Here is an 18,923-nt window from a genome sequence, read left to right as displayed (position 1 = left end):
ACTTTTTATAACGGAGGCAACGAGGACAAGGCTTAGCTACAAAACAAAAACTCTTTCAAATGGTTGATTAAATACTAATTGGGAAAGTAGGCCTTGATATTTAAGATTTAAATGAACTTATTCAATTAAATAATACACAGAAGTAAATTCTCCAAGTCCGATAATCGGTGATGAAATATTACAACAAATAAATTAGTATTAAACATAATATACCTTTATTCATACCTTTAATTAATTAATTAGGTTATAAATGTTTAATTACTACTTTTCACTTCAATCGCTCCTTCGGTACGTTTTTGACAATCCATTACAAAGTTCAATTATTGAACAAGGCGGTCATCTTAAAAACTCCGTGAAATAAATCTTGGTCCTAGTTTCTTCTTTCAGGTCAAAAATGGAGCTGCAACAATTAAACCCGACCCGAAATTATGGCCCTTGTTTAACATTTAAATTGAATTATAACCATAAAAAATTGATCTAGAGAGGAATGTGTTACGCGCTTCCATTCATCAACTTCGCTGCTTCAGCATAGGCTCCAAATGTGGTTTTCAACAGGATAACCACAAACCATTCCAACTCATAAGAGGCACAACAAACTTCGCGGAGCTATTATTGATGAACTTGGCACGTGACATCTTTCGACTACCTCCGCAATCCCGAATTTTCAGCCTCTCGGACGCAAGATTACAGGAGTACGCCATGACCCCGGCAAAGATAATTTAAACTCGTACCCTAGATTCGAATATTGAGAGCTTTCCCATTGACGGTTTTGTTACGAAGCGTTTACCCTTTCCCGGCACGTGACCTCAGAAAAATCGGGCTCCATCGGTTGCGGCACGGCCAACTTCGATCACGCACTGCCTATATAGAGCGGCAGCAGGTGATCGAAGTTGGCCGTGGTTGTGGTAAGGCGCAAACCATGGAGCGAATTTTTTCTGAGTTCCAGCGGGAAGTGGGTAAACGCTATCGGCAACGCGCGAGAGAGTGATTTCGAATCTAGGGTACGAGTTTAAATTAACTTTGACCCCAGCTACCATTATGGCTTTACAAGTTGCCTACATTTTCGCATATTCCAATCATTTAGAATATGAATTTCATTTAATTCTTTTAATAATTTTAACAGGAAAATCTTCTCCGTTAATAGTATTTGAAATATCATGATTAAAAAGTGGTACATTAATATAATTTATATTAATAAAATTAGTCTATCCTAAGAGATGGCGCTAAAAGACGTATTTTTGAATCATACGGCGCGAAAGCAATGAGGTGTGATTGAGATCACCTGGAATTTTTCAAGCGGTGATTTTTGAAGCTGAAATCGCTATAATATAAATACAAAAGCGGTGGTAATTATAAGCTTCGCGCGTAGTTTAAATTTTGGTCAAAAGTATCGCCGCCTACCGACTGAGTCTTAATTCGAATGTGTGAATGCTGTCTGTTCATTCTAAATTATCTCGATATAAAAGCTGAACGTTTCAGGTAAAGCACATTCATATTCATTCAAAGCTTGTTGACAGGTATCAAAGTAGATGGCGCTATATTTTCTTAGCTCAAAGCCTATATTACAAGCAAAGAATTCTATCGAATGAGACAAACTTATCTTTTTCGTTCACTCTCCCTTTAAAGGGGTTGTACGGTGGGGAAGTATATTAACGGCACTGCGTGCGCATAAAAGAGTTCTATCGAATGAGACCAACTGGTTTTTTTCGTTCACTCTCCCTTTAAGGGGGTTGTACGGTGGGGTCGTATATTAACGGCACTGCGTGCGCATAAAAGAGTTCTATCGAATGAGACCAACTGGTTTTTTTCGTTCACTCTCCCTTTAAGGGGGTTGTACGGTGGGGTCGTATATTAACGGCACTGCGTGCGCATAAAAGAGTTCTATCGAATGAGACCAACTTGTTTTATAGGTCACTCTCCCTTTAAGGGGGCAGGTCGGCAGGGGTGGAAATTTAGGCGTTGGGTGCACTTCAAAGAGTTCTATAGAATGAGACCAACTGGTTTTTTTCGTTCCCTTTCCCTTTAAAGGGGCTGGTCGGTGCGGGCGAAAATTAACGGCACTGCGTGCACGTCAAAGAGTTCTATCGAATGGGACCAACTTGTTTTTTTAGTTCACTCTCCCTTTAAGGGGGTCTGTCAGAGGGGGCGGTAATTAACGGCACGGCGTGCGCATAAAAGAGTTCTATCGAAAGAGACCAACTTTTATTTTTCGTTCACTTTCCCTTTAAAAGGGCTGGTCGGTGGGGGTGAAAATTAACGGCACTGCGTGCACGTCTAAGAGTTCTATCGAATGAGACCAACTTGTTTTTTTCGTTCCCTTTCACTTTAAAGGGGCTGGTCGGTGGGGGCGAAAATTAACGGCGCTGCATGCGCGTCAAACAGTTCTATCGAATGAGTGCAACTCGTCTTTTTCATTCACTCTCCCTTTAAAGGGGTTGGTCGGAGGGGGCGGAAATTAACGGCACTGCGTGCGCGTCTAGGAGCTCTATCGAATGAGACCAACTTGTTTTTTTACTTCACTCTCCCTTTAAGGGGGCTGGTCGGAGGGGGTGGAAATTAACGGCACTGCGTGCGCGTCAAAGAGTTCTATCGAATGAGACCAACTTGTTTTATAGGTCACTCTCCCTTTAAGGTGGTTGGTTGGAGGGGGTAGAAATTAACGGCATTGCGTGTTCGACAAAGAGTTCTATCGAATGAGACCAACTTGTTTTTTCTTCGTTCACTTTCCCTTTAAAGGGTTGGTCAGAGGGAGCGGGAGTTAACGGCACTGCGTGCGCGTCAAGTAGTTTTATCGAATGAGACTAACTTGTCTTTTTCGTTCACTCTCCCTTTAAGGGGGCAGGTCGGAGAAGGTGGAAATTAACGGCACTGCGTGCGCGTCAAAGGGATCTATCGAATGAGACCAATTTGATTTTTTTAGTTCACTCTCCCTTTAAGGGGATTGGTTGGAGGGGGCCAAAATTAACGGCGCTGCATGCGCGTCAAACAGTTCTATCGAATGAGTGCAACTCGTCTTTTTCTGTCACTCTCCCTTTAAGGGGGCTGGTCGGAGGGGGCGGAAATTAACGGCACTGAGTGCTGGTCAAAGAGTTCTATCGAATGAGACCAACTTGTTTTTTTAGTTCACTCTCCCTTTAAAGGGGTTGGTCGGAGGGGGACAAAATTAACGGCAATGCGTGCGCATCAAAGAGTTCTATCGAATGAGACCAAATTGTTTTTTTAGTTTACTCTCCCTTTAAAGGGGTTGGTCGGAGGGGGCGGAAGCTAACGGCACTGCATGCGCGTCAAAGAGCTCTATCGAATGAGACCAACTTGTTTTTTAGTTCTATCTCCGTTTAAGGGGATTGGTTGGAGGGGGCCAAAATTAACGGCAATGCGTGCGCATCAAAGAGTTCTATCGAATGAGACCAAATTGTTTTTTTAGTTTACTCTCCCTTTAAAGGGGTTGGTCGGAGGGGGCGGAAGCTAACGGCACTGCATGCGCGTCAAAGAGCTCTATCGAATGAGACCAACTTGTTTTTTAGTTCTATCTCCGTTTAAGGGGATTGGTTGGAGGGGGCCAAAATTAACGGCAATGCGTGCGCATCAAAGAGTTCTATCGAATGAGACCAAATTGTTTTTTTAGTTTACTCTCCCTTTAAAGGGGTTGGTCGGAGGGGGCGGAAGCTAACGGCACTGCATGCGCGTCAAAGAGCTCTATCGAATGAGACCAACTTGTTTTTTAGTTCTATCTCCGTTTAAGGGGATTGGTTGGAGGGGGCCAAAATTAACGGCAATGCGTGCGCATCAAAGAGTTCTATCGAATGAGACCAAATTGTTTTTTTAGTTTACTCTCCCTTTAAAGGGGTTGGTCGGATGGGGCGGAAGTTAACGGCACTGCATGCGCGTCAAAGAGCTCTATCGAATGAGACCAACTTGTTTTTTAGTTCTATCTCCGTTTAAGGGGATTGGTCGGAGGGGGTGGAAATTAACGGAACTGCATGCACGTCAAAGAGTTCTATCGAATGAGAACAACTTGTTTTTTTCAGTCACTCTCCCTTTAAGGTGGTTGGTCGGAGGGGGCGGAAATTAACGGCACTGCGTGCGCGTCAAAGAGTTCTATCGAATGAGACCAACTTGTTTTATAGGTCACTCTCCCTTTAAGGTGGTTGATTGGAGGGGGTAGAAATTAACGGCATTGCGTGTTCGACAAAGGGTTCTATCGAATGAGACCAACTTGTTTTTTCTTCGTTCACTTTCCCTTTAAAGGGTTGGTCGGAGGGAGCGGAAGTTAACGGCACTGCGTGCGCGTCAAGGAATTTTATCGAATGAGACCAACTTGTTTTTTTACTTCACTCTCCCTTTAAGGGGGCCGGTCGGATGGAGTGGAAATTAACGGCACTGCGTGCAAGTCAAAGAGTTCTATTGAATGAGACTAACTTGTCTTTTTCGTTCACTCTCCTTTTAAGGGGGCAGGTCGGAGAAGGTGGAAATTAACGGCATTGCGTGCGCGTCAAAGAGTTCTACCGAATGAGACCAACTTGTTTTTTTCGTTCCCTTTCCCTTTAAAGGGGCTGGTCGGAGGGGGCGAAAATTAACGGGACTGCGTGCGCGATAAACAGTTCTATCGAATGAGACCAGCTTGTCTTTTTCGTTTACTCTCCCTTTAAGGGGGTTTTATCAGAGGAAGCGGAAATTAACGGCACTGCGTGCGCGTTAAAGGGATCTATCGAATGAGACCAATTTGATTTTTTTAGTTCACTCTCCCTTTAAGGGGGTTGGTTGGAGGGGGCCAAAATTAACGGCGCTGCATGCGCGTCAAACAGTTCTATCGAATGAGTGCAACTCGTCTTTTTCGGTCACTCTCCCTTTAAGGGGGCTGGTCGGAGGGGGCGGAAATTAACGGCACTGCGTGCACGTCAAAGAGTTCTATCGAATGAGACCAACTGGTTTTTTTAGTTCACTCTCCCTTTAAGGGGATTGGTTGGAGGGGGCCAAAATTAACGGCAATGCGTGCGCATCAAAGAGTTCTATCGAATTAGACCAACTTGTTTTTTTAGTTTACTCTCCCTTTAAAGGGGTTGGTCGGAGGGGGCGGAAGTTAACGGCACTGCATGCGCGTCAAAGAGTTCTATCGAATGAGAACAACATGTTTTTTTCAGTCACTCTCCCTTTAAGGTGGTTGGTTGGAGGGGGCAGAAATTAACGGCACTGGGTGCAGGTCAAAAAGTGCTAGCGAATGAGACCAACTCGTCTTTTTCGGTCGCTCTCCCTTTAAGGGGGCTGGTCGGTGGGGGCGGAAAATAACGGCACTGCGTGCACGTCAAAGAGTTCTATCGAATGAGAGCAACTTGTTTTTTTAGTTCACTCTCCCTTTAAGGGGATTGGTCGGAGGGGGCGGAAATTAACGGCACTGCGTGCAAGTCAAACAGTTCTATTGAATGAGACTTACTTGTCTTTTTCATTCACTCTCCCTTTAAGGGGGCGGGTTCGAGGGGGTGGAAATTAACGGCACTGCGTGCACGTTAAAGAGTTCTATAGAATGAGAGCAACTTGTTTTTTTAGTTCGCTCTCCCTTTAAGGGGATTGGTCGGAGGGGTTGGAAATTAACGGCACTGCGTGCACGTCGAAGAGTTCTATCGAATGAGACCAACTTGTTTTTTTCAGTCACTCTCCCTTTAAGGGGGTTGATTTGAGGGGGCGTAAATTAAGGGCACAGCGTTCGCGTCAAAAGATCTATCGAATTCGACCAAATTGTTTTTTAAGGTAACTCTCCCTTTAAGGGGGTTGGTCGGAGGGGGTGGAAATTAACGGCACTGCGTGCACGTCAAAGAGTTCTATCAAATGAGAACAACTTGTTTTTTTCGTTCACTTTCCCTTTAAAGGGGCTGGTCGGAGGGGGCGGAAATTAACGGCACTGCGTGCAAGTCAAAGAGTTCTATTGAATGAGAGCAACTTGTTTTTTTAGTTCGCTCTCCCTTTAAGGGGATTGGTCGGAGGGGTTGGAAATTAACGGCACTGCGTGCACGTCGAAGAGTTCTATCGAATGAGACCAACTTGTTTTTTTCAGTCACTCTCCCTTTAAGGGGGTTGATTTGTGGGGGTGGAAATTAACGGCACTGCGTGCGCGTCAAAGAGTTCTATCGAATGAGACCAACTTGTTTTTTTCGTTCACTTTCCCTTTAAAGGGGCTGGTCGGAGGGGGCGGAAATTAACGGCACTGCGTGCAAGTCAAAGAGTTCTATTGAATGAGAGCAACTTGTTTTTTTAGTTCGCTCTCCCTTTAAGGGGATTGGTCGGAGGGGTTGGAAATTAACGGCACTGCGTGCACGTCGAAGAGTTCTATCGAATGAGACCAACTTGTTTTTTTCAGTCACTCTCCCTTTAAGGGGGTTGATTTGTGGGGGTGGAAATTAACGGCACTGCGTGCGCGTCAAAGAGTTCTATCGAATGAGACCAACTTGTTTTATAGGTCACTCACCCTTTAAGGGGGCAGGTCGGAGGGGGTGGAAATTAACGGCGTTGCGTGCACTTCAAAGAGTTCTATAGAATGAGATCAACTTGTTTTTTTCGGTCCTTTTCCCTTTAAAGGGGCTGGTCGGTGGGGGCGAAAATTAACGGCGCTGCATGCGCGTCAAACAGTTCTATCGAATGAGTGCAACTCGTCTTTTTCATTCACTCTCCCTTTAAAGGGGTTTGGACGGAGGGGGCGGAAGTTAACGGCACTGCGTGTGCGTCAAAGAGTTCTATCGAACGAGATCAACTCCTTTTTTTCGGTCACTCTCCCTTTAAGGGGGTTGTACGTAAGGGGCGGAAATTAACGGCACGGCGTGCGCGTCAAAAAGTACTTTCGAACGAGACCAACTTGTTTTGTTTCGTTCCCTTTCCCTTTAAAGGGGTTGGTCGGTGGGGGCGAAAATTAACGGTGCTGCATGCGCGTCAAACAGTTCCATCGAACGAGTGCAACTCGTCTTTTTCGGTCACTCTCCCTTTAAGGGGGCTGGTCGGAGGGGGTGGAAATTAACGACACTGCGTGCACGTCAAAGAGTTCTATCGAATGAGGACAACTGTTTTTTTTCGGTCACTCTCCCTTTAAAGGGGTCTGTCAGAGTGGGCGGTAATTAACGGCACTGCGTGCACGTCAAAGAGTTCTATCGAATGAGACCAACTTGTTTTGTTCAGTCACTCTCCCTTTAAGGGGGCTGGTCGGTGGGGGCGGAAATTAAAGGCACTGCGTGCACTTCAAAGAGTTCTATCGAATGAGAGCAACTTGTTTTTTTAGTTCACTCTCCCTTTAAGGGGATTGGTCGGATAGGGTGCAAATTAACGACACTGCGTGCACGTCAAAGAGTTCTATCGAATGAGGACAACTGTTTTTTTTCGGTCAATCTCCTTTAAAGGGGTCTGTCAGAGGGGGCGGTAATTAACGGCACGGCGTGCACGTCAAAGAGTTCTATCGAATGAGACCAACTTGTTTTGTTCAGTCACTCTCCCTTTAAGGGGGCTGGTCGGTGGGGGCGGAAATTAACGGCACTGCGTGCACTTCAAAGAGTTCTATCGAATGAGAGCAACTTGTTTTTTTAGTTCACTCTCCCTTTAAGGGGATTGGTCGGATAGGGTGGAAATTAACGGAACTACGTGCACGTCAAAGAGTTCTATCGAATGAGGACAACTGTTTTTTTCGGTCACTCTCCCTTTAAAGGGGTCTGTCAGAGGGGGCGGTAATTAACGGTACGGCGTGCACGTCAAAGAGTTCTATCGAATGAGACCAACTTGTTTTTTTAGTTCACTCTCCCTTTAAGGGGATTGGTTGGAGGGGGCCAAAATTAACGGCAATGCGTGCGCATCAAAGAGTTCTATCGAACGAGTGCAACTCGTCTTTTTCGGTCACTCTCCCTTTAAGGGGGTTGGTCAGGGGGGGGCGGAAATTAACGGCACTGCGTGCACGTCAAAGAGTTCTATCGAATGAGACCACATTGTTTTTTAGTCACTCTCCCTTTAAGGGGGTTGATTTGAGGGGGCGTAAATTAACGGCACAGCGTTCGCGTCAAAAGATCTATCGAATTAGACCAAATTGTTTTTTAAGGTAACTCTCCCTTTAAGGGGGTTGGTCGGAGGGGGTGGAAATTAACGACACTGCGTGCACGTAAAATAGTTCTATCAAATGAGAACAACTTGTTTTTTTCGCTCACTTTCCCTTTAAAGGGGTTGGTCGGAGGGGGTGGAAATTAACGGCACTGCGTGCACGTCAAAGAGTTCTATTGAATGAGACCAACTTGTTTTATAGGTCACTCTCCCTATAAGGGGGCAGGTCGGAGGGGGTGGAAATTAACGGCGTTGCGTGCACTTCAAAGAGTTCTAAAGAATGAGACCAACTTGTTTTTTTCGTTCCCTTTCCCTTTAAAGGGGTTGGTCGGAGGGGGCGGAAGTTAACGGCACTGCGTGCGCGTCAAAGAGTGCTATCGAATGGGACCAACTTGTCTTTTTCGTTTACTCTCCCTTTAAGGAGATTGGTTGGAGGCGGCGCAAATTAACGGTACTGCGTGCGCATCAAAGAGTTCTATCGATGGAGACCAACTTGCCTTTTTCGTTCACTCTCCCCTTAAGAAGGCTGGTTGGGGGGGGGAAAAATTAACGGCACAGCGTGGGCGTCAAAAAGATCTATCGAATGAGACCTACTTGTTTTGTTAGGTCACTCTCTCTTTAAGGGGGTGGTTGGAGGGGGCGGAAATTAAAAGCATTGCGTGCGCATAAAAGAGTTCTTTCGAATGAGACCAACTTGTTTTTTTTAGTTAACTCTCCCTTTAAGGGGGTGGGTCGGAGGGGGCGGAAATTAACGGCACGGCGTTCGCATAAAAGAGTTCTATCGAATGAGACCAGCTTGTTTCTTTCGTTCACTTTCCCTTTAAAGAGGTTGGTCAGTTAGGGTGGAAATTGACGGCACTGCGTGCACGTCAAAGAGTTCCATTGAATGAGACCAACTGGTTTTTTCGGTCACTCTCCTTTTAAGGGGGTTGGTTGGAGGGGGCGGAAAATAACAGCATTGCGTGTGCATAAAAGAGTACTATCGTTTGAGATTAATTTGTTTTTTTTTGTTAACTCTCCCTTTAAAGGGGTTGTTCGGTGGGGTCGTATATTAACGGCAATGCGTGCGCATCAAAGAGTTCTATCGAACCAGATCAACTTCTTTTTTTCGGTCACTCTCCCTTTAAGAGGGTGGGTTGGAGGGGGCGGAAATTAACGGCACGGCGTTCGCATAAAAGAGTTCTATCGAATGAGACCAGCTTGTTCTTTTCGTTCACTCTCCCTTTAAGGGGATGGTCGGAGGGGGCGAAAATTAACGGCACTGCGTGCACGTCCAAGAGTTCCATTGAATGAGACCAACTGGTTTTTTCGGTCACTCTCCCTTTAAGGGGGTGGGTCGGAGGGGGCGGAAATTAACGGCACGGCGTTCGCATAAAAGAGTTCTATCGAATGAGACCAGCTTGTTCTTTTCGTTCACTTTCCCTTTAAAGAGGTTGGGCGATGAGGGTGGAAATTAACGGCACTGCGTGCACGTCAAAGAGTTCCATTGAATGAGACCAACTGGTTTTTTCGGTCACTCTCCCTTTAAGGGGGTGGGTCGGAGGGGGCGGAAATTAACGGCACGGCGTTCGCATTAAAGAGTTCTATCGAATGAGACCAATTTTTTTTTTTCATTCACTCTCCCTTTAAGGGAGTTGGTCGGAGGGGGCGGAAATTAACGGCACTGCGTGCACATAAAAGAGTTCTATCGAATGAGACCAACTGGTTTTTTTCGTTCACTCTCCCTTTAAAGGAGTTGGTTGGAGGGGGCGGAAATTAACAGCATTGCGTGCGCATAAAAGAGTACTATCGTTTGAGATTAATTTGTTTTTTTCGTTAACTCTCCCTTTAAAGGGGTTGTTCGGTGGGGTCGTATATTAACGGCACTGCGTGCGCATAAAAGAGTTCTATCGAATGAGACCAACTTCTTTTTTTCGGTCACTCTCCCTTTAAGTGTTTGCCGTTGTTTTAGATATTAAACGTATTTAGTACAGAAGCTATTCACAACCTTAAAATTTCATCAAAAATTTTACATTTAACCATAGTCACATTGGTTTATTTATAATTTTTGAAATATTTTATTAATCAATTCATGTTAGAAATATTAAAAAAAAAATTCAATTATTTAAATTATTATAACAAAAACTTTGCCAAAATGTTTTCATACTCCAATAATATTATCTAATGTGAATTATCATAAATGACTACAACTCTGGTTGATCGTGTTAAGCTCGAGCCTTTGTACTTTAAAGTTATAGGGAAAACCAAAGGAAAGTAAACTATTAACTTAGTTTAAAATTATTAAGCACACGATGAACAAGGGTTGTAATTAATATAGCATTTTGCGTGGGGTGCTACTTTTACAAAAGAGTATACTCTTTTTTTTATCGGATATTATTAAATTTAAAACTAAAATGTTTTGACAAATAAATAATAATTAGTTGTTTTATATACTAGCGCTTGCAACGTGGGGTAAATTTTACGCATTTTTGAAGTAAAACGTCAACCACGGTTTCAAATTGTTAATTTTAATATAACTGTCATTTTAAAAAACAGTACGAATATGAATATTTACAGTCGCCACTGTTTTCTTCAAAATACAGCAGAAAGCTGTAAATATTACGACAAACTGCTCTTAACCCACTTCAACTGCACCTTGCTGTAAATTATAAACCGTATTTGCTGTTTTTTCAACAGTAAGTTTTGAGTGTGCACTCTTCATCCCACTGCTGTGTGCGAAGTGGGAAATGGTCCACCCATTGCTGCACATTCTGCTGGGTTGAGTAGTTTGCGTCAAAGGTGCGACCATCAGTAGTGGGGTTCTACTACTTATGCTGGATTTGTCACCTGTCCAGGCTTGGGGACGCTGGCGTTGGGCACTATGATGATAGGCCTCTGGTGGTATAGTCTCTGTTACTAGGTACACCGGGCTATAAATTCTGACATACTGCCTGTCACCCGTTAATTTTACTTTCCTTCCAAACCAATAGCCTGGTGGTAGGCCAATGTGTTTTGCCGTTGGACTACCACCAGGGTATTTGTTTGGAATTAAAGTAAATTGAAAAGGTGACAGGCAGAAGAAAACCTAGGCCTTTAATCAGAATCAACTAAGAGTACGAAGGATCAATTAGGAAATACGTAAAAAATTGGAGTAGCGGAGTGGTAGAATACGTGAATATTATAATTGCATCTGTCGTTTTTGGTTGTTGAGGCACTTTTTAAATAGGAATCTCAAGCTCGGGGCCCTTTGTAGATTTCGGGCCCCAGCGTGGAAGCAGACATACAATCACGACTTAAAATATTTTTAGTAACCAAACATTTATAAAGTATACTACGTAGAAAATATAGAAGAGGAATAGCAACTCGTCGGGTCAGCCCAGAGCTATTAACTTCCGTTAGGAATCCATACCTATACTTGAAATGCTTGTCCAGGCATATTTAGTGTCTCGATGTGGCTGACAGTCTTTTTGACGGCACTATATTAACTTAGCAAACAACAACGTGAGAAGGTAGCGTGCGCAGGGGGGAGGTTTTCTCTCGTAGGCGGGGCCAAAGCCGTCAGAGTGAACTTACCATGTAGTAACCATGCGCGATACGGCAGGATAAGCATTCCAAGTAGAGGTATCGATTCCTGCTTTCGGGAATGCTATTGTTTTACGTACAAGCGTAACTAAATACAGCGGAAATGCTACGTCACATATCATAATTCCATACCGTCAACTAAAAGTATGATATATTTTAAGGTACACTAACAATTTAATACTATTTTTTATAATTTTTCGTAATGATTGGTTTTCTAAAGATAAAACAATAAATGATTTTGAGTAATTTATGAACAATTTCTTCGACAGCTTCGGTTGTAAATATATTGACATGTTTATAAATTTGACTCTTGTAATTATCCTAGTGATTTTTAAACCATATTTCCGAGAGAGTTTGCGGAGCACGTGTGATTTAAAAAGGGAAAATGGTAGGATTCATAGCAAGCTTTATGAAAGACGCTATGAGTAAGGTTGGGACAAATGTTTTACTACATCCTTTCTTCCCAGTGACTCATAATGAAATTCGAAATAGCGCCACTTGGTAGTGGCGCCATGAACTAATTTAAACCCTATTCCGGTAACGTGCTATTCCGGGAATTTGGCGCGCGATTACAAACTCGACCATTTGTAGGCTTAATGCGTACTTAGGCCAAGGTTCCTAGAAGTACAAACGCACTTTATTTATGCAACACTATGGTTCCGCCACAGACGCAATTTTTTGGAGTACTAATTGATTGGCTGAATTTGAAATTTTGACTGGAATACGAATAGAAAAATTAAAATCACAAAGAGGGTTTAACTTCCGGGTGACGAAGAACGGATAAAGAAAAAATGTTTGACCAGTGCCACAAGTGGCATACTTAAAGGAATTATGTTACTATTGATTACACGTACTAGCCGTTATGACATCCCCACATATATATTCTAAATTTTAAAAACTTTAATCTAATCCAAATTAGATTACTTTTTGCATTATAGTATATATTTGTATTATTTTAAATATGTTTGGTATATTAGTATCGGACAAATAAAGCAATTTCCCTTTTTTTAAAAAATGCGCGTGTTTTGGAATGGGCGTTGCTATGCGGCAAAGCGCGAGATCTGGCTCGCGCGCTTTGACAATCTTCAAATTAAGCCTAATATTTTATCCCAAAATTTCAACATGGCTCCGAAATTGAACGCCACCAAAGAAGCCAGATAAAAGACCATTAACGCCCTGGTCAAACGACACGAGGAGGACAGCGACCAAATAAGAAATGATATCATAAATTGCTGGAAGCCTCTACTGGAAATGGTCGAAACGAAAGGGTGAACATCCAAGCACCTTACGCCTCCCATGGTCCGAAAGGCCCAAGAACCAAACCCAAAGTTGTTTGCCTTATCACACGACGTCAAGGAAGATCTAGATTTGATCTGGAGAAAGAATTGGGTGTTTGTTGGGGAACGTTTAAAAGTCTAGTATTCCGATCTCGCTTTGTTGCAAGCGTTCCTCCAGATAGCCCAAAATTTCAATCTTTTCGATAGCGCCTTGGAGAGAGCGCGAATGATCGGAGGTCCAGGGTCCGGCCACGGACAAAAGCTCCTAGCAGACCACTAAAACTCGGACGCGGGGGACCATCTTTTGAAGTAACGCCGTCCTACTACGGCCCTCCTCGGACTCACAACTGGACAGCGATTACGATCCTTTGGAGGACAACAGTGACCCTTTTGGACGTTGTTAAAGATTACTTCGACGGAGGAAATTGTCGATCGAAAGTGTGCTGGACTCGAGAAGAACAGCTCTCAAAGGTAATTTGTCCTTATATATCCCTTCAATATGGTGCAACAGAAAAACCGACGCCATGGTGACTGTGCGGATCTCCACTCCTGATCAGACTTAGGACAAAAGGAGCCTCCAAGATGCTATCGACACCGACCATTGGTTAAGGGGAAAGTTCGAGCAGGGCGAAAATAGAATGTGATGAAGTAATTTTGTGCTTTTATATCCGAATAGGTTCCAAATAGAATGTGATGAAGTAATTTTGTGCATTTTATACGAATAAGGTCAAAAGAGAATGTGATGAAGTAATTTTGTGCTTTTCCAACCGAATAGGGCCAAATGAAAATGTAATGAAGTAATTTTGTGCTTTTGTATCCGAATGGGGTCAAAAGAGTATGTGATGAATGAATTTTAAGCTTTTATATCCGATTAGCGCCAAAATAGAATGTGATAAATGTATTTTGTGTTTTTATATACGATTAGGGCCAAAGAGAATGTGATTAAGTAATTTTGTGCTTTTATATCCGATTAGGGTCAAAAGTGAATGTATTGAATGATTTTTGTGCTCTTATATCCGAAGTTCAAAAGAGAGTGTGATAAATGAATTTTTTACGTTTATATCCTAATAGGGCCAAAAGATAATTTGATAAATGAATTTTGTGTTTTTATATCCGAAAAGGCCAAAAGAGAATATGATGAATGAGTTTTGTGCTCTTATATCTGATTAGGGCCAAAAGAGAATGTGATTAATTAATTTTGTGTTTTTATATCCGAATAGTGCCAAACGTGAATGTGATAAATGAATTATGTGTTTTCATATCCGAATAGGGCAAAAAGAGAATTTGATAAATGAATTTTGAGCGTTTATATCCGAATAGGGCCAAAAAAGAATGTTATAAATGAATTATGTGTTTTCATATCCGAATAGGGCAAAAAGAGAATTTGATAAATGAATTTTGTGCGTTTATATCCGAATAGGGCCAAAAAAGAATGTTATAAATGTATTTTTTGTTTTTATATCCGAATAGGGCCAAAAGAGAATGTGATGAATGAATTTTGTGCTCTTATATCTGATTAGGTCCAAAAGAGAATGTGATAAAGTAATTTTAAGCTTTTATATCCGATTAGAGCCAAAAGAGAATGTGATAAATGAATTTTGTGCTTTTATATCCGTAAAGTGCCAAAAAAGAATGAGATAAATGAATTTTGTGTTTTTATATCCGATTAGGGCCAAAGAGACTGTGATTAAGTAATTTTGTGCTTTTATATCCTAATAGGGCCAAAAGAGAATTTGATAAATGAATTTTGTGTTTTTATATCTGAATAGGGCCAAAAGAGAATGTGATGAATGAATTTTGTGCTCTTATATCTGATAAGGGCTAAAATATAATGTGATAAAGTAATTTTGTGCTTTCATATCCGTAAAGGGTCAAAAAAGAATGTGATAAATGAATTTTGTGTTTTCATATCCTAATAGGGCAAAAAATGAATTTTGTGTTTTCATATCCTAATAGGGCAAAAAGAGAATGTGATAAATGAATTTTGTGTTTTCATATCCTAATATTGCCAAAAGAGAATTTGATAAATGAATTTTGTGCGTTTATATCCCAATAGGGCCAAAAAAGAATGTTATAAATGAATTATGTTTTTTCATATCCGAATAGGGCAAAAAGAGAATGAATGAATGAATTTTGTGCTCTTATATCTCATTAGGTCCAAAAGAGAATGTGATAAAGTAATTTTGTGCTTTTATATCCGATTAGGGCCAAAAGAGAATGTGATTAATTAATTTTGTGTTTTTATATCCGAATAGTGCCAAACGTGAATGTGATAAATGAATTATGTGTTTTCATATCCGAATAGGGCAAAAAGAGAATTTGATAAATGAATTTTGAGCGTTTATATCCGAATAGGGCCAAAAAAGAATGTTATAAATGAATTATGTGTTTTCATATCCGAATAGGGCAAAAAGAGAATTTGATAAATGAATTTTGTGCGTTTATATCCGAATAGGGCCAAAAAAGAATGTTATAAATGTATTTTTTGTTTTTATATCCGAATAGGGCCAAAAGAGAATGTGATGAATGAATTTTGTGCTCTTATATCTGATTAGGTCCAAAAGAGAATGTGATAAAGTAATTTTAAGCTTTTATATCCGATTAGAGCCAAAAGAGAATGTGATAAATGAATTTTGTGCTTTTATATCCGTAAAGTGCCAAAAAAGAATGAGATAAATGAATTTTGTGTTTTTATATCCGATTAGGGCCAAAGAGACTGTGATTAAGTAATTTTGTGCTTTTATATCCTAATAGGGCCAAAAGAGAATTTGATAAATGAATTTTGTGTTTTTATATCTGAATAGGGCCAAAAGAGAATGTGATGAATGAATTTTGTGCTCTTATATCTGATAAGGGCTAAAATATAATGTGATAAAGTAATTTTGTGCTTTCATATCCGTAAAGGGTCAAAAAAGAATGTGATAAATGAATTTTGTGTTTTCATATCCTAATAGGGCAAAAAATGAATTTTGTGTTTTCATATCCTAATAGGGCAAAAAGAGAATGTGATAAATGAATTTTGTGTTTTCATATCCTAATATTGCCAAAAGAGAATTTGATAAATGAATTTTGTGCGTTTATATCCCAATAGGGCCAAAAAAGAATGTTATAAATGAATTATGTTTTTTCATATCCGAATAGGGCAAAAAGAGAATGAATGAATGAATTTTGTGCTCTTATATCTCATTAGGTCCAAAAGAGAATGTGATAAAGTAATTTTGTGCTTTTATATCCGATTAGAGCCAAAAGAGAATGTGATAAATGAATTTTGGGTTTTTATATCCGAATAGGGCCTAAAGAGAATGTGATAAATGAATTTTGTGTTTTCAAATCTGAATAGGGCCAAAAGAGAATGTATTGAATTAATTTTGTGCTTTTATATCTGAATAGGGTTAGAGTCTTATGTCGTTAAAAAAATTTTTGAGCGTTTTATTTGTTTTCTAATAACGCGCCAAGATATAAAATTAAGATAGCAGAAAACCAAAGTACAATCATAAGAATAAGGTTTTGCGTTCCTTTTGTAGATGTAGACGAACTGGTTGTAATTGTCGAATAACATCTCCCGCTGTGGCTTGTAAAGAAAATTGTGTCCACAAACGAGTTGTTCGTAGCAAAGCAGCAAAACGACGGAAGATTCGAGTCATTTAAGGTATCTAAAAAATAAGCCATTAATAATTTCTTATTTAAATGCTCATTGTTATGATAACTTTCCCTTGGCGGCAAACAAAGACTGTCCAAGTCATTGGCTGCATTCAAACCAGAAGCCAGCGTGGACAACTTAGGTGATAAATTGCTAACGACGTCGACTCCCGATAATTCATTTCTTTCTTTTGCGGTTTTAATGCCGGAACTACCATGGTCGGTCTTTAGTCTTTTGGTATTCGGCGCGCGTTTTTCTGGCAAAGTGCCATTTCCATCGGTACATGACCTTTTTAAAACACGTTCGGCTCTTGTCGGTGAGCAAACACGGTCTTCGTGATTAGATATGTTTAGCAATTGAGTGGAATTTTGCTCGCGTTCAGAAATTTCGTTTCCATTTGGGGTGGTACTTCCTCCAGGGCTACTGTAATCAGCTATTAGTTTTATTCTTTTAGCTGTATTACCTCTTTTTGCTGTATTTCCTCTTTTAGGCATTTCCTGTTCAGGTGGAAATTCAGATGCCGTGTGTTTAGAACCACCTATGAGGGACTGTGGGAATTCCACTTGAACTTCCCGATTTTATTCAAAGACTTGAAATTCGATTATTTTTTAGGCTTAAATTAAAACAAAACGGTTAAGAATTTTTAAGTGACACTTCAAATAAGGTTAAGCCTAACTGATAAACACCTCTATCAAGAACTGGATTTCGTTATTACGCTATGAGAAAATTTGAAAAAGGGATTGAACTTAACCACCTTATAAGGTAAGATAACGTTCGCGTAGAGAGAACATTTTGAAATATAACAATATTATTAAGTGAATATTTACGCAACCGTTGAGGTGTCGTTATTGCACTATTTTCAATGATTTGTTGAAATTTTAATCGTAAATAAAACTTAATAGATTAAGTGGTGTCTCTGCCAGTTGACGAAATCCTCCTTAACATTTCGTCAGCTGAGAGCACAATCCATGTAATTTCTTAAGATTTGTGTACATTGTTACGTGGATTTTGCTCTCAGCCGACGATTTCGGAGTTATGTTTCCGGTAACGGCCGCCTGCACGAGCTCGCGAGCAGCGTGAGCTCGTGAAGGGGACCATTTTCCGGTTATTCGCGTTAGGCCCGTAAGGCTTAAGTAGTGGAATTAAAATCTTCAATGGAAGCGACGACATGGTATCTAAGAAAAGAAACAAATCAGTTCATCTATCAAATTGAAAATTACTAGAAAATATTTTTAAGAGATTAAAAGAATTGCTATATTAATTTTTAATTAGGTTGAGTTTCTAGAATGTCAAACAGTCAAATGTTAACGACCAAGTACTTTACCAAACGGTAACTCAACTTATCTGTTTATTAATAATTCAAGAGCAACGAAGCACCTTCATTAATTTTGTAGAATGTTTAAAGTAAATGAAATAACTAACGTTATTTTAAGCTCTCGTGATTTGACCAAAGGCAATTATGACCACTGTCATAGCGTAATATCTCACCGTCGCACTAGTTAAGTCTAAATTGACACTGCGAAATTGTGATCATATAATATGGGTTTAGTCTATTGTTATGAGGTTGCAAACCCGGTGAAAATAATAATTGTAAGCATCTAGCAGACTCATGGTAGCTACTTGAATGTTCAATTGCCAAAGTAACGTAAAAGATTGCGACAGTGTTGCTTGAACAGCGAAAGCGCCAGTTTGGACACTTTGTTAATAAATAAATACAGCTTCACTAATTGGATATTTCTTTCAGTTTACAAAACTGCTTTACATCGAGGATATTCTCTTGGCGCTAATTTCCATTTGCCCTCCCTAAAGCGGATATGACGCCACAGAGTTGGAAATCATAACCAGTGAACAAGGTTTCTTTAAAGAAAATGCCTTTAGGCCATACTTAAGATTGATTGTTGTATATGGTTTTACCGATTTTAATCATTCAGAATTATTAAACTTTAAAAACTTATTAATTTTTGTAATATTAAATTCATGAAAAATGAATTGTGTAATAAAACATATAAAAAGATAAAACACTCACAATGTCAGATAAAGTTATTTACTTGATATTCCCCGTGAGATACAGTTCGACAGAATTTCTAGTGTTCCTCTCCTTTAATATATTCTCTCGGGTGGTCCTTATTTTGTTTATTTATTAACAGTTGCAATGTATAAAAATAAATAAATTGAGCAAAATTTAGAGGTGGCTCAATAACGCTTACTCTATCTAAAAATCAAGCACTCTGTTTTGTGTAATATGCCTTTAATTATCTCGTTAGCAATTGCCCAACGTTCTATTACCGCAAGTGGCAAGTTATAACTTTAAATGTTACTCTGGAAAAATGTTAAATGTATATCTGTAATTACTTTTAAATTTAACTCCGTAAAAACCTTAA

General features: G+C 40.3%; 1 long non-coding RNA gene across 4 annotated transcripts; it reads left to right on the top strand.

The window, feature by feature from the left end:
• Window positions 1-12,700: 12,700 nt before the first annotated feature.
• On the top strand, window positions 12,701-18,540 carry LOC149926563 (uncharacterized). Of its 4 annotated transcripts, none has more exons than XR_016473833.1 (6): window positions 12,701-13,550; window positions 13,629-13,737; window positions 16,427-16,551; window positions 16,632-16,684; window positions 17,155-17,304; window positions 18,287-18,540. It is a non-coding gene; the product is annotated as an uncharacterized LOC149926563 (long non-coding RNA). The 4 variants fall into 4 exon arrangements; XR_016473835.1 differs by lacking the exon at window positions 16,632-16,684 and having other exon boundaries at window positions 12,704-13,373; window positions 13,460-13,550; XR_016473834.1 differs by lacking the exon at window positions 16,632-16,684 and adding an exon at window positions 13,579-13,600 and having other exon boundaries at window positions 12,705-13,373; window positions 13,678-13,737.
• Window positions 18,541-18,923: the final 383 nt, after the last annotated feature.

This window comes from Leiobunum rupestre, chromosome 9 (assembly GCF_980474605.1).
Source record: "Leiobunum rupestre chromosome 9, qqLeiRupe1.1.hap1, whole genome shotgun sequence".
NCBI lineage: Eukaryota > Metazoa > Arthropoda > Arachnida > Opiliones > Sclerosomatidae > Leiobunum > Leiobunum rupestre.
This window is presented reverse-complemented; position numbering and strand designations above follow the sequence as displayed.